At 41.5% G+C, this 15497-nt stretch overlaps 1 protein-coding gene across 14 annotated transcripts in view; it reads left to right on the forward strand.

The window, feature by feature from the left end:
* PRLR (prolactin receptor) overlaps positions 1 to 15497 on the forward strand; it is a 156383-nt gene that overhangs the window by 86863 nt on the left and 54023 nt on the right. For 11 of the 14 annotated variants that reach the window (XM_030236887.2, XM_030236881.2, XM_050987382.1 and 8 more), the window contains one exon: positions 2578 to 2668. The exons of the other annotated variants lie outside the window; for them this stretch is intronic. The gene's annotated coding sequence lies outside the window, so the exon portion shown is untranslated. The remainder of the gene's footprint in view (positions 1 to 2577; positions 2669 to 15497) is intronic. 14 annotated transcript variants of the gene reach the window in all.

The raw sequence follows: 15497 nt of genomic DNA on the forward strand, positions 1-15497 counted from the left end.
CATCTTCTCTGGTCTCCTCGATTCTGCTGCTTGCTCCCAGGGAGGCCTCCCAAGTTTAGCTTGGTGGGAGGCTGTCTTTCCAAGAACCAAGGCTGTCTTTCCAGGCACCGAGGGTGACTTTCCAGGCACCGAGGGTGACTTTCCAAGCAGCGTGAGACCCACGCCCAGGTGTCCTGGCTGGCAGGCCGGGCTGCTGATCTGGCACTGCAGTCCTGCTCAGCTGCAGATCAGCAGGAGGGTTAGTCCTGGCTTTGGCGGGCCCCAAAGCCTGCATGAGCGTTTCCCAGTAAGGGTTAGTCCTGGCTTTAGTGGGCCCCAAAGCCCACATGAGTGTTTCCCAGTAAGCGTTAGTCCTGGCTTTAGTGGGCCCCAAAGCCTGCATGAGTGTTTCCCAGTAAGGGTTGGTCCTGTCTTTAGTGGGGCCCAAAGCCTGAATGAGCATTTCCCAGTAAGCGTTAGTCCTGGCTTTGGCGGGCCCCAAAGCCTGCATGAGCGTTTCCCAGTAAGGGTTAGTCCTGGCTTTAGTGGGCCCCAAAGCCTGAATGAGCATTTTCCAGTAAGGGTTAGTCCTGGCTTTAGTGGGCCCCAAAGCCTGCATGAGCGTTTCCCAGTAAGGGTTAGTCCTGGCTTTGGTGGGCCCCAAAGCCTGCATGAACATTTCCCAGTAAGGGTTAGTCCTGTCTTTAGTGGGCCCCAAAGCCCTCATGAGCGTTTCGCAGTAGCTGCGACACAAACACAATGCAGGGCAGCAGCCACAGGCCTGCCAAGCAAGTGTTCCCTGTGGGGCAGATGACGTGTGTGCCCCTCTCTGCCTTTTGTTTTCCTGCTGCCTTGGTCCCCAGCTGTGCTGAAGGGATTTGCCTCAAGAAGTTGGTCATGTTTTCTTGGTCTTTTTTTTTTTTTTTTCTTTAGAGAATCTGTTAATGCAAACATTCTGGGGCATTTTACGAAGCAGCTATCTTACCCTGTAATGCATCAACTGAAATTGTGGCATGACTTGCACTGAAGCTCTCTTCTGTGTTGCCTAAAATAGAAGGCCAGAGTTAAAAATAGGTAGACTGTGTTTCTCTGTGTTGGTTTTACAGTCAAACAGAGACTGTATCTTTGTGTAGCTAGTTGAAGAATGCCACAGGCAAGGCGCGTGGTACAGCAAACCACTCTGACAGCAAAAGATGAAGACTGCAGGTGCAGAGAAAGTGAAGTTTGTTCAAAATCCAGTCAAAACTGAAGATAGAGATCCCCTGGAAATATTCTGAAATAATACTTGTTTACAAGTATGCTTTCTGCTAGAAAACTATTCACCTACATAGTCCTAAATCTCTAAAGCTTAAAAATACCCTGACACTTTTACAACTGACAGAATTCAAAAATAAATGTGATTAGAAGAATGTGTATTTAAACAACTGCCTTGTTCTTTGAAAAAAGATATATCATGGTGAATCTTACAGGCTAGCTCTAAGGGCTGATCTTGTTCTATAAAGAACAATAAAAAAATTTCAGAGAAAAAGTGAAGAATAATTCTATCCTAAAAATTGTTAGTGTTCTTAAAATTTTCCACTGGATACTTTTATGAGAAATAACTGATTTGCTTCTTAATTTAAGTATATTTAAGACTTTTTAGTAAAAAAAAGGCTTTTCACAAGCATTTAAGGGGGCTTAGCACAAGTAAAGTTTCATCTTTTCCATGTCCTTGAGGGGTTTCAAATATACTTTGCTGTTTCTGTATTACATTCTCTAATCCTCTCAGCTTCCACAAAAATTGGACATGATCTAGCAGGCAGAAGCATTAGATGTAGGTGTAGCTCTTTTGAGTTCAGTGTAAGAACTGTTTTTTTTTTTTTTTGGCAGAATCAGGCTTTGCTGGATCAGAATAGGTTACAGGATCTAATGCAGAATAGCTGAAATTCAGATTGCGTCTGTTGTTTCTTAATTTGATTTTGTTAAACCATAACAAATCCAAATTGGAAAAGAATACTAAAGCTCTTCTCAGGCTATAGGGACCACTTCAAATCCCAATGCATTATCTGCTTGTAACAGTTCTTGAAGTTTTGAGTTACATTAATGATGTTAAGTTCAGAAAAATACACACTAAATCTCCAAAGACTGTAAGGTTTCTTAAAGGTGTTCTCAAAAGATCTCTGGAGAGAGCAGTACTGACTGCATTTACTTCTGCCTGGTTAAATCTTGAAGATAAAAGAGAAAACAAAATCACACGGAGTTAACGGGCCAAAAATTGTCATGAAAGTAAATGAAGGTGGGAAGGAGGTAATCATATGTGGTAGTTTGGGTCATACCGTGGCTTAGAGCTCTTTGTACATAAAGCCTGGTTAGGTAGAAACCAGTAGGTAGCAAGTGGTGAGTAATGAAAATAATGTTTACAGAGAGACTATCGCTGACTCAGAGCTGCTGAGAAAACAAGCAGCTTCCAGGATAGGAACACCCTTTCAGTGCTGAGCATGATTCTCCCCCAGATGAGTTACCGGGGATGATGACAAGGACTCTCTGGTAGGCATCCATAGGGAGAAGCAGGGCACAGGCTGACAACTGACATGGCATATTCTTTGTGCTCATTGACAGAGGCAAAGCCACAACACTGCACTTCAGCCAGGAGATTTGGAGTCAAAGAAGGTTTCTGAAATCAGTGGAGACTGCCTGAGAACAGACCGTGGTAAAATCAGTTACTTCTGCCCTTTCTCTGGATGAAACAGACTAGCTTGAGTTACTTGATTAAGTGCGTGAAATGTATTAGCCTCAAATGTGCATATGGTACTGCATGTTCTGATTTTTTCCTTTTCTCCTTGAACTCTGTGGCTGCCAATAATTTGGGATTTGCTTAGATAGTAACTAGGGTATGTGGAGTTGTTGGATAGAGCCCTACTGTGAGTACCCCATCAGAAACTTAAGCTGTGGGCTAGCTACTGCTGACATAAAATTCATATTAGCCTAGAGTTAAAAAATATTTCTGTATCAAGCTATTGCCAAAAATTTATGTAATCTTAGAACTGAGTTTTAAATGCAGCATTATCCCAAGAAAATTATTTTCCAGTGTTTGAAGTTAAACTGTGAGGCAGGTACATTATTTACATATTGGAATAAACAACCTAGATGTTAGTAAGTGTCCACTCTGTTTTGTGTTTAATGAAAAGAAGCACGGAGTTGAAAGGAACACTTCAGTATAAACTCTTGCAAAAGCACTTCAGACTTTGTTAAGAAGCAGATTTAGGATCAAATCCACTTAAAAATTATTTGTAACTAAATTTTATTCAATATATTAAAGCTCCTTGTGGCTTTGAACTGGGTGTATTATTTTGCTATTTTATTGTTATTTTTCTTTCACATAAACACAGTACTAAATCTATATATACAGGCAATTTCTTTTTATGTATTTTCCTCAGGTTTGTGTAATGAGGTTGAACAAACAAAGCCTGAAAGACCATCTGAAAACTTTGTATGTCTTTATAAACTAGTATCACAAGAAAAACTATTTTTTTACAATAATCTGTTCTCAAAAAGCAGTGCGTGTTTGCTTGCCATTTTCATTTTGATGTAAATATGTGTAACTTTGTGGGTTTTGTGAGAATTTTGTTCCTTGAATAGAAGAAACAAACGTGAGTATATAACTTGAAACTATATGAGAAAAATGAGATATTTCAATTTTTTTGAAAAAACGCCAATCATTTGCTTTTAAAATTGCAGAAGATTTTTGATGGATCTGAAATGATGAATTGATAAATAACTGGGGTAAAACAAGCTTTTGCAAGACAATACCAGATCTGAGAACCACAAAACCAAGAGAGTTTTAGCCACAGTGACAGAAATCCAGGCTGCTAATGCAAAATATACTGCCTACAGATCTTAGAACAGTGACACAAATTGCTAACACACAGCAACACACAGAGTTGGGTTTCAACATTGTTTTTCATTTTATAAATGCAGATTTCAGTAGATGTTTGTGGTTTTGCACAAGAGTTCTTTCCACATATGATTTGGTGGGCTCCCATGTCACCTACTAATGGAGGATCTCCTTCATGTAATTGTGTGGAAGGGATATAAGAAAACAGAGCATGAAATGATAAAATCTGTTTTCAGATATTACAAGATACTGAAGAATATTGTGTATATAAAATCGATATTAAAGGAGATGTTGGAAGAAAACTATGCAGACAGCTTTGTACTGGCTAGACTAATTTAGAATATATGGGAGACCAGAGCTGAGCGGAATGAAATGTTGAAACTATTTCAGCTATATTGACTAATACCTGTCAATATACAAGTGCAGTGAATCTTATCTACCTTCAGTAAAACACCTTTTCTTTACAGATTGGAAACTGCAAGATTGAGAAGTGGGATTTAGAAAATAGTTTTTAGGACTGTATCTCAGTACATAATAACACTGGCAATGAAAGGAAAGCTCTTTTGTAGGAGAGGGTTCGCTCAAATTCCTATGGATGAGTGTTGGATTTGAATCTTCAATACTTGTTTAAATCAATGACTAAGATTGGACTAATAACAAAAATTACTGTTTCAGCCAGCAGCTCATTAGTTGGAAACACAGACAAATTACTTTGACAAGCACAAGTCTAGGAGAGTTGGCCTGATGTAGCTGAATTACTTCTAGTCGAATTAGAGGAGTGTTAATGATGTTATTCAAAGTTCTAGTGAAGACGTCAAAGTAATTTGTGAAGTTCTACTTGTTCTCATTCAAAGAATATGGATTAAAATTTGATCAGGTTCAAAGAAAGCTTCTATTCTTACTATTCTATTAGCTTTTCTTACAAGAAGGTATCACAAAAATAATCTTTTTAGCATGGCAAAAAAATAAGAAGAAGGAATAAAGTCATAGAATGGTTGGTGTGGGAATGGACCTTTTAAGATCACCAGGCTCCAATCCTCTGTACCCTGGGCAGGGATCTCAAAGCTCCAATCATCCAGTTGTCCGCCATCTGTGAATTGGGTATTGTATCTCTCCATAACATGTTATAGAGTGCAGAAAGAATTCCAGGTGGAGGGTGTAACACTAAGGACAGAGAAGAAATGAAAATCTATTACTCTGATCTGAATCATAAACAAGCAGATATCAAACAGAGAATAAACTTTAGGAATAAATTGGAAGACTATTCTTTTCCCTCAATGCAATTAGAGATCAAATCACTTTCCAATAACAACACACAGTCAGAGCCAAAGAAGTATCTTTGGCTTTAAAAGTAATCTTGAGTAGCTACTTAAGAGGCTTATGAAGTATGATTAATCATAATAGCAGGTGATTGAGCTGATTTGGGGGGTTTTGTCCAGCAACTGCTCCCAGCTGTTGTCTCTGTGAGGGTGAACCTATAGAGTAGTCTGTGGATGACAAATCACAGATATTACAGATCTACCTTAACCAAAAAAAATTTTTTTTTGAAGACTGAACTATGATACCAGTGTCAGCTCTTTGGAATGGTGTGGTTCAGCTATTATTTTGGTTGCCTTAGCACATACTTTCATTGCAGGTCTAGGCAGTGGTCAGAGCTGATTCCTATATGCAGGAGTATTAGATTTTCTCACTTTAAAGCCTTTGACATATCAGGGAAGAAAATGAAAGGGTGAAGTATGGCTTTTTAAAGCTAGGGTGCTGCCTGTTGTGGGAAGAAAATCCTTTATGGCAGCTGGGGAGGCTGTGTTGCCCTCAAGCACTGCCTGCTGCTACAGTGGCTGGGCAACACCTGCGGGACAGGTCTGGCCAGTGTTCCTGATGCTTTCTTGACTGCATTTACCGATGTGTGTAAGTGAGGGGTAAGTCCTTGGGATAAAAAGTGAGGAAAGGGGAAAGGCACAGGGATATAATCACACCTTTCAAATGTCTCTTCATAGTTACCATCACCCACTTCAGTGATAACTGTTACTGAGTTTCTAAAGCCCTGTTTTGTGCACCTCTTGCTCAGGTCAGTCAGGTTACCACACTGATAAGTGGGGAAATTGCCCTGAACTTACACTTTCCTTTTTATGCGCTATTGCTTTTCTTCCGTGTGTTAACCTCTGCTTAATGTTTTGGGAGCTTTGTTTAGAGAATGTGCCTGTCTAACTGCCAAAATAAATAGAGGGTTATGAAGAAGTGATGTTATATGTGTTTCTATAGCACAGATCTGTACAATGGAGATAGGCTTTTCACATCATTATCTTGGTTTCTTACCCCATTTTCTTAAATGTGGTATCCAGTAACATTCCTGACCATGTCCAAAACTGTGAAAATTTGCAGTGTGCACTCAAGGGGGAGTAGTGATTACATAAACACTTCTGGGGTTTACACTTCCCACAACTCTTGGATCCCTTGTGTAATAGTCTTTTCCAATAAAGAAAACTGTATAAGCATTAATCATCCAACATAGCATTATACAGTAGTTTAGTGGGACTGGTAACTTGCTTGCCTTCTGCAGAGTGGCGTTTCACATTTTTTTGGCATTGGCAAGTTCAGGAAGGGTTGGTTTGGGTAACTTTCCCCACAGGAGCTCTCAGAGTGCTCTATTGATAGCTGGAAATGTGCTGGTAACACAGCAGTGTTCTGGCTACCACCAGGCAGGCCCACACAGGACGGGGGCTGCATCTCCAACATTCCCCCTTGTGGGTCTGTTCTCTGGGCACAGCAAAGAGCTTGGGAGGGGACATAGACATTACAGCTGAGCCAAGCTAACCAAGGAGATATTCTATATGATGTTGTCTACTTGGAAATAAAACTACGGCAAAGGAGAAGAGGAGGGAACAATAATTGTTGGGTCATTTATTTTCTGGAGTAACTTCTATGCCTAGTGAGGGCCTGCTTCCTAGACTGTACCTGGACATAACCTTCTGATGGGAAATATAGAATTAATCTGTTTGTTTTCCCTTGCTTCTCTGTGTAGACTCCTCTTTTGCTTTACTAAACTACCAAAGCTAGTGGCTTATTTATGTGGGCAGCTTGTTGAAAACAAATACATTTACATATTCTATTCAAGAAGATGAGGCACTTTTTCTGTATTCTCTGCTGTCTCCATTCATAAACCCTGAGAGAAACACACAGTTTGAATTTGCAGTGATCTGTCATATAATTGGCTGGGTTTGACACTGCGACTGAGTCCAGCTAGCAAATGCTTTTGTGAAAGGGGTGGTCCTGCTCACACACTCCTCCCTTCACTTTTTTATTCCTACCTGCTTGTGAGCACTACCACTTTTGCGCCATCCGCTCTTCCACATGGTTGAAATGCCCTAGCTGTAGTCTCAAACAAAAAATATGCTGCCCAGCAAGGAACTAGGTGGAGACAAAAGTTTGTCATGGTGCCAGAGATAGGTATGTTCATAATTTGTGCCAGGGCACAGCCCACAGAGCCCTCAGTGCCCATATAAATCTAGTGACAGTAACCAGGTTCAGCCATGAGTCCAGACAGACAATCTGTAGAAATGAGGCGTGTCAGGGATTAAGCCGAGAGCTCAGGCTGAAGGGTCAGGGTCCAGATTATTGGGGCACCTGGCCCAGCACAGGCATGGGTGCAGTACAGCTCAGGTGGGGTTAGAATAAGCCATTGCAGAGGGAAATGGGAGAGCCCCCCCTGGACACTTCTTGCAGGCCTTTCTGGAAGGGCTGTTTTCAAAGCTAGGCCCTTACTCCATTACTGAAGCTGAGCCTGAGCTCAGACAGCCAACACTGCAGCTAGGGGGAAGGTAGAAGGGGAGTGCTCAAATTCTGGAAGCTTTCAAAGAACATTTATTAGCTCAGAGCTAGAACCGCATTGTAGTAAGAGGAGTTCTGATGGATCCGGGAACAGAATTTGCTGTACATTTTATCCTTCAGTGTCTGACTTTTCTATTCTCCATACGGTAGAGAAGCAAATACTACAGTAATTCTAAACAATGTTTGCTTTCTCTGGAAACAATAGGACGGTGTGTTTGGAGAAAAACAGTCACCTGCAGTTGAATTTACCCACGGCATCTTTTATGGTAGCTCACTCCACACACAGTTGATAGAAAGTTCCTGTTGCTGTTGATTCACAGCAGGCAGCCTTGTTCTCTGCTGTGTATCAGTCAAGAGTGGGAAAGCTTGACCGTAGGATGCAGGATCTCCCTTTCACATATTCATTAACCAGCCATAAACAAACACCACAGTATTTACAGAAGTTCATAAGGGACTGTGGTTCTCCTTTAGATTCATAAAGCCTTTTTAAAAACCCACATGTATAAAACAAGAGAAAACTGTTATGACCCACCCTCACAAAGGAGAGTAACCTAGGTTCTTGTTAATACATCGCTTGGGGCAGAGTGAATGATTGCTGTTTGTAAATTTATACATGTAGGGTTTTATTTTGGAACAATTTGGTTGCAGTTTAAAGCCGGAATGTAGCCTTTTGGTTATTATTACCGTTAGTAATATGATGACATAAAAGCATAAAAATATCACTTAAACATATATGGAGGAGAAGGAAAAGGGAAGTATAAGAGTAGATCATCTCACCACTGGAAGGCCTGGCAACAAGTCTTGGTTGTTGGAGTTTACATATCTGTTGGTCACAATCTTGTCAAAGTGATGATTACAGACTGTATTTGCTGGGTGGTGGGAGTAATCTTGAGAAAAATCTGCCAAACACAAAATCCACTGGGTTTATATCAGTTTAGGTTCAGGTGAGAATACCCAAGTACCTCCTCTGGGGTGAGGAGTTTCACACTGACTGATGTGTTGTGGATCATGGGGACATTCTGGGTGTTTTTGACACCTTCTAAGCTGTTTTAGCACCTGTAAGGTCAGTACACTTGAGTCGGTCATAGCCCATCAGCAGAGATGGAGTGTCAGGCACTTCCTGGCAGGAGAGTTACCACAATTGAATTCCTTGAGTAAGGACAAATAGACAGGGCTCGCCTCAGGGGTTTGCCTTTCTGTGTCTCATTCAGCACCAGCTGTAGCCTGGGATGGGCTGTGCTGCCCTCAGCACCCGGGGTGGTTACTTTGCACATCAGCAGCCATCAGAATCCCAGTCTCTCTTCCAGTATCGTTCTGGACACATTCTTCTCCTCAGGCCTGGGTGACTGGACAATAGTACATCCCCTTTATCAAGTCCAAATTCCAATTAATACATGTATTTGGGGAAGGGTGGGCTTCACTGGTTGCAGATGAACAGCTCCTCCTTTACAGTCTGCAATAGTGGGCAAAAGTTTTTCAATTATTTTAGCAATGTTTAAGCCATTAACTGTTTCAGTCTCTCACAAATACACAGGTTTGAAAAATTCTGGTTCTTTCACTCAATTGGCATATACATGACTATGACATGGTTAATGAATGATGAATAATTCATAATGATATTTAAAGAAAAATGTGGTTCAACACCAGCTTACATTTAAAATGTTCTGGCCTTTCAAAGGAATGTACTTGTCATCATAACATAGTGGAATTATTTTCTCTTAAGTAAATTGAAATAATATACTTGGTCTTTAGAAATGTCTTTGGGTGATCAGAGCTCTCTGTTGACTTAATTTTTACTGAAGATTTTCTAATATTTATTCTGCTTTAACATATTAGAACTGTATTTGGTCCACATTAAAAAAAGGCAAAGTTTTAAAATCCCACTGTCGTTACATAGTAAATAATTATGCTGCTCTCCACTGGCAGTCTTGACCTAGTCTTTGAGAATATCCCTGATGTAATTCTTCCTTCATGCTGCCAGCCATCCCGAGTAAGTACGATTGATTCCAGAACAACGTTCTGTTCCAGTATTCTGCAAGTCAGCCAAGGCTAGATAGGGTTGGGAGAAAAAAAAGTCATACTTGAGTCATTCTTTTCAGTCTACATGAATAGGTTGATAAAATCTTTTTTCACTACAATTAGAAAACACCTAATTTTTCTGCTACACAGGAATAAAATCAAAATGTATCTCTAAGGAAGATATATTTTGGAGGTTATATAATTTTTTTAAGTTTATAATCTGTGCTTCTCATATTAAATCTTGTTTAATAAGTCATATGTAAATGTGTGTAGTTCAAAAGAATTCCCTTCTCACTCAGATCCAGTTTAAGATTATGTCAACTGCTAAAGGTAGAGCAGTGAGACTAGATTGGTAGTGGCTGCTTCAAGTCTATCAGGCATTTAAAATGAAATTTAAAACAGACCCACTTTTTTGTAATGCTTCTAAGGATGAAAATATACTTGCTACTTCAAATTCAGTGTCCCTATGCATGAGATTTGAATATATGGGCAAAGGTAATTTTTTCTATTCTGGATTTTGTAAGATTCCTGGAAGATTTAAATTTAGATGACCTCCTGAATATGGTGAAGATATCTGCCTTCAATTCTAATTAGAGGTATACTAATCTCTAAGTGGTTTTCTTCAATTTTCTCTTTGTTCCTCTTCCCCCTCATATAAGTAAGAATCAGAGGGATTTGACCATCATCTCTCATTGTCTAACTCAACTCACCCCATTCTACAGTGATGAAGTAACTTTTTCTTTTGAAGTACAAAACAAAAAGTTACAAAAACAAAAACAGTGGTTTTTGCTTTTGTCAATTAGGATTAAAGCATCTTTCTTAATCTTTAAATATCCTTTCTAAACCAATTCAAAATACCTGTTGACCGCTGCCTCTAATTGTCCCTCAAAATTGACAATCAGATTTGACATGATCTTATCATGGTACTCACCACCTTTTTTTGCCTGAATTGTGAGCAGGTGTTCCAGCCACACCACCCAGGTTGCAAAAGGCAAAGGCAGGGACAGGGAGAATGAAGAAACATCTACCTCAGGAGATCAGGTTCAAGGACATCTAAGGAACCTGAAGGTGACCAGGTCCATGGGGCCTGAGAGTGTATGTAGGTCCTGAGGGAACCAGCAGATGAAGTGTCTAAGCCATTAGCCACCATATTTGAGAAATAGTGGCAGTTCAGTAAAGTTCCTACTGCCTGTAAAAAAAGAGAAACATAATGCAGCGGGGGGAAAAAAGGGAAGAGCCTGGAAACTAGAGGCTGGCCAGTCTCATGTCAGTGTCCAGCAAGATCATGGAGCTGATTTTCCTGGAAGTTGTGCTAAAGTACATGGAAAATACAGATGGGATTTGTGATGGCCAGCAAGGCTTCACAAGGCTTGCCAGTAAGGGCAAATCACACCTGACAAATTTGGTGGCCTTCTACAATGGGTTTATGATGCTGGTAGATAAGGGAAGAATGACTGGCACAGCATCCTCTGCCTGGAGTTGTGGAAAGCATTTGACACTGTTCCCCACAACATTCTTGTCTCAGAACATGGATGTAGTGGATGGACCATTTAGTGGATAAGGAGCTGGCAGGATCAACTGCTTAGTATCCAAGTGGAGACCAGTGACAAGTGGTGTCCCTCAGGGGTCAGTGGTGGGACCAGCACTCTTCAACATCTTTGCTGGAGACAGGGACAGGGGGATTGAGGGCACCCTCAGCGGGGTCACTGATGACACCGAGCTGTGTGGTGTGGTCCCCTCTGGAGGGAAGGGAGCCATCCAGAGGGATTCGACAGGCTGGAGAGGTAGGACTGTGAGAACCTCATGAACCAGTGCACCGATCCAGGTGCAGGACAAGGCCAAGTGCCAGGTCCTACACCTGGATTGGGGAAATGCCATGCACAAACACAGGCTGGGCATGAATGCCCCAGAGCAGCCCTGCCCAGAAGGACTTGGGGTGCTGTGGGTGAGAGGCTGCACATGCCCTGCCATGGCACTCCCAGCCCAGAGAGCCAAACATGTCCTGGGCTGCATCCAGAGCCCCGTGGGCAGCAGGGCAGGGAGGGGATTCTGTCCCTCTGCTCTGCTCTGCTGAGACCGTCCTGGAGCACTGCATCCAGTTCTGGGCTCCCAGCATGGGAGGGACAGGGACCTGCTGGAGTCAGCCCAGAGCAGAGAGACAAGATGTTTAGGAGGGTGTTTAGAGAACCACTCTTGTGAAGACAGGCTGAAAGAGTTGGAGTTTTCAACTGGGAGAAGAAAAGGCTCTGGAGTGAACCTGATAGTGCCTCTCAGTACCTAAAAGGGCTGTAAGAAAACTGGAGAGGGACTTTTCACAAGGGTTTGTAGTGACACAATAAGGAAGAATGGCTTCCTACTGAGAGAGGGTTCCTTTAGATTACATATGGAAAGAAATTCTTTACTGTGAGGATGATGAAACACTGGCACAGGTTGTCCCATCCCTGGCAGTGTTCAAGGTGAGTTGGATGGGGCTTTGAGTAACCTGGTCAGGTGGAAAGTTACCCTGCCAATGACAGAGGGTTGGAACAGGATAATTTATGAGCAGCAGCAACATCTGCAGGTGTTCTTCTTTTCTGTGTGTAAGGGTGAGTTGTTCCAGTTTTAAATTTCATTGGGTCAGGAAAAGAAGGTTATGCATAGAGGACTGGTGAACAGTGATCTGAGAAGAATGTAATGACTTTATGGAGACTGCATATGCTTATGTCTGTGAAGTGCAATCATTACAGATAGGATTTTGCAAATTTCCTGTGTACATTCATGAAGCTTTAAAGGACCTGTGAGAAGAACAAACCTGAAGACTATCAAGTGTCTTAACATCTTTCAACAAAGCATTTGAGGGTTGTGCTTTCTCTGTAACAATGCACTTCAAGGATTCTGCCAGAATTACACACTTGTGTAGTCAGGTCTTGGAATTAAATAAAAAAAAAAAGAGCACTAAAGGAAAAACCCTTTTTTGGATTAAGGACAGCGAACAATGTACTTGTCAGGTGGTGTTCTCGTTGGAACAGTCTCCGGTCCTGAAGAGTTATCTGAGAGAAGTTGAGGCCCTTGTTTGCTCTCAGGGAATGATGGGGCTTAGAGAAATGGCATGTGTAAATGGACTTTTTAGGATGAGGCAATCCAAGAACCATTGCTTTCAGAGCATGCAGATGCTGTCCCAGTGCTTCAGAGGAAAAGCTGAAGCTGTGGAAAGATTTAATTCAAGGAAAGAACATTTCCTTTAATTAAGTCTCCTCCTATACTTGAGCACATTGGTTTAGTGAGCTTAATAGCATCTGCAGATAGACCATGTAATTTTTCAGGTGTTGGAGTATTAGTAATGGAGTATTAATTTGGGGAGGTGAAAGGTCCTTCTGGGCCTTATTTCATGCATTCTAATTAGTTGTTCTGCCTTTCTAGAGATGCTTCTGAGTGTTCCTGCTGACCTATTAGTCAGTTGGTATCATTTGACCACAAGGTACTCATTAAAGGTTTTGTAGCTATTTTACCAATGGCAGGCTCTGCTCCTGTAACTTTTCTGTGGCAACCATGCTCACCTTCATCCACTAACTCTGCATTTCTATGATCATTGCTGTCCTAATATCACTCTTTTTCCAACATTACCAGCCAGAAATTTTGTTAAGAAGTATATAACTATAGCTGCTCTCTGGAGAAGTCCTGACAACATTGCATCATACTCTGGTAACTTACAAGCTACTCGGAACAGTTAGTTATGTACTCCAGCTTTGTTATATACTCCATGAAGCAGTGAGATTTACATATTTCGTATTTCAAGACTCAGGACTGGAGTCTTCCTGTAGGCTATGATGCTATCTTATTCCCATGCAGAGGTTTACAGTCAAGAAATTAATGTTCTGACCTTGATTCTTGCTGCCTGTGCTCAGCTCTGCTTTCATATGGAATGACTCCATATTCTGATGACAGCTTCTTGCCAGTTACCTGGTTACACTGCCACATCATTTAAGGCCTACTGATACTATCCATATAATCAACTTTATACAAGCCTGGATAAAATACTGGAAATCAGCTGAATACTTTGCAGTCTGTGAAAGGACAGTAAAGTGCAATGGCCTGGCTGTTTGAGTCTCCTGGCCCACATCTAAGCTGTTGCCAAGCCTAAGACTAACTTTGGTTACAGAGCAGGGATCTGTGAGGAAAAGATCATGATTAAATTTTGCAGCACCATGACTGTTCTTGCCTTGTCTTTTACCTGGTTTTGAGACTCTAAATCTGCTCTCTTCACCCCTTGAAAATTCTTTTCATCTTCTTCCTCCTAACCATATTTTCATAGCTACAGACAGAAAAGAGAGCCAGACAGCCAGAACAGGCTTTACTGCCTTCTTATCTCAAAAGCCAGAGGACATACTGGATGTAGGTGTCAAAGTGTCAGCATCAGGGGTGGCCTCTGTGAGAAAAGGTATGGGAATGCCCTGTGCCAAACACAGCTGGCTCCACAGCAGACCCACTGTAGGACACCACTGAGCCCTTCAGCCAAGCTGGGGACACCTCTGTGAAAGCATATTTAAGAGAGGTTAAAACATTGCATGGCAGCATGAGGAGTGGGAAAAAAAGCGAGCAGACAGCAATGTGAGCATCAGCATGTGAGAAGAAGGGAGGAGACGCTCTGGGCATCAGAGCAGGTGTTCTTTTGCATCTCATGGGAGAGACCATGTTGGGGCACATACCCACACAGCAGCCAGGGAAGAGAGCTGTGCTGGCACAGGCTGGCTTTCCCTGACTGAAGTGTGCTGGAGCAGTCCTTGAGGGACTGCAGCCCTAGGGAGCAGAGAACAGTACATGATAACAGCACAGGAAGGAAGGAGAACAGAGATGAACTAGTGCGTATTGACCACAATCCCCCATTCCCCAGTTCCCCCTGGTCTAACTTGGTGGTGGGGAGTAAAGGATTCCACAAATTAAGGAGTGAAGTTGAGGCTGGGAAAAAAGATATGAGGAAGAAGGTATTATTTTTATTTTGTCTTTGACTCCTCTCATAATCCAAATTTATTAAATTGACAATAAATAAATTAAATTATATTAAATTAAATTAATTTACCCACATTTTATCTATTTTGCCTGAGATGGTAATTGGTGGGTGATTTCCCTCTCTTTTTCTCAACTTACAATTTTTTTTAATTTTGCCTCCTGTCTTGTTGAAGAGGACCATGAGAGTGGATGTCTGGTTGTTTGGCAACCGACCAAAATCCCTCATCTCATTTTGAAAAAAGGCTTTTTCATTGGTTTGATTTCAGTCTTTTTATGATTAGCAAAAGACCTTTAGCAAAAGACCTTCATTTCTGTGGGAAAGAAAATTTTCTGCTTAAGATGCAGTCTAATGGGGTACACAGGACATTTGGCTGTATCTGTAGCTGAACGAGATTTTACTCCAATAGCTTGTGGCAGCAGGGCTTTTTTTTTATCTTTTTCTTTTTCCTCCTTTTTTATTGCTGCCCAGACTTTTCCTATTAGTGGATTTTTTTTTTCTGTCAAGATCAAATGAGTATCTTCTATAATAGCTGGCAAGTCATTACAGACCCAATGACATCCATATTTTCCCTTTTTAGTCCTTACACTATGTGATCCAGTCCTACTGCCCTGCATCTTCCTCTGCTGTTTCTAGCACAAACAATTAGTACTGCCCTGTCTTCCGTAGGACCCTGCTGGCCTGCCTTTAATGCAGCTCGTGATGTGTTGTCTGAAAGCCAGGACTCCCTTTCCCAGGCAATATGGTAATAGTAGTGTCTGAATGAAGAGTTAATGCTTCCAGCGTGGAATGCCTTACAAGAAAAGATGGCAT

The sequence above is a fragment of the Serinus canaria genome, chromosome Z (assembly GCF_022539315.1).
Source record: "Serinus canaria isolate serCan28SL12 chromosome Z, serCan2020, whole genome shotgun sequence".
In the NCBI taxonomy this organism is placed as follows: Eukaryota; Metazoa; Chordata; class Aves; order Passeriformes; family Fringillidae; genus Serinus; species Serinus canaria.